The sequence below is a fragment of the Mus pahari genome, chromosome 2 (genome assembly GCF_900095145.1).
Source record: "Mus pahari chromosome 2, PAHARI_EIJ_v1.1, whole genome shotgun sequence".
Lineage (NCBI taxonomy): Eukaryota > Metazoa > Chordata > Mammalia > Rodentia > Muridae > Mus > Mus pahari.
This window is the reverse complement of record NC_034591.1, coordinates 55,285,936-55,286,420: the sequence shown is the minus strand read 5'-3', so window position 1 is coordinate 55,286,420 and position 485 is coordinate 55,285,936.

Genomic DNA, 485 nt, shown 5'->3' with positions numbered 1-485 from the left:
TTTTAATCACATTGTGCCTTCAGTACATTTGTGGGTGTATGACTGAAGATCTGGAAGTCACTCTTGCAGTATGCACGTAATTCTTTGCGTATTCCACAAGTAAATTTAATCTTCCAAAACAAGAAACGTAAGGTCTGAACTTGAGTCTTCAGAATAGCATTCATCACAAAGTCTCTGTTAATAGTCTGACAGCATATTTGCTAACTCATAAGCCTTTCATATCTTCCTACTATTTATCTACTGTAATTTTGTTATTTGCCTCTGTGTATAACCATTTCTCATAAAATATATTAAACAGCATTGGGTCCATTCTAATTTAAACACATTGGGCCAAATAACTTCTTAAATAATAGATAGGCCTATTTGAGAAGAATTACAGTGTATACATTGTTTTATAATTTTACTTTGTTCTACTACATTTGTGTATATATATATATATATATATATATATATATATATATATATACACACAAATATATATATAT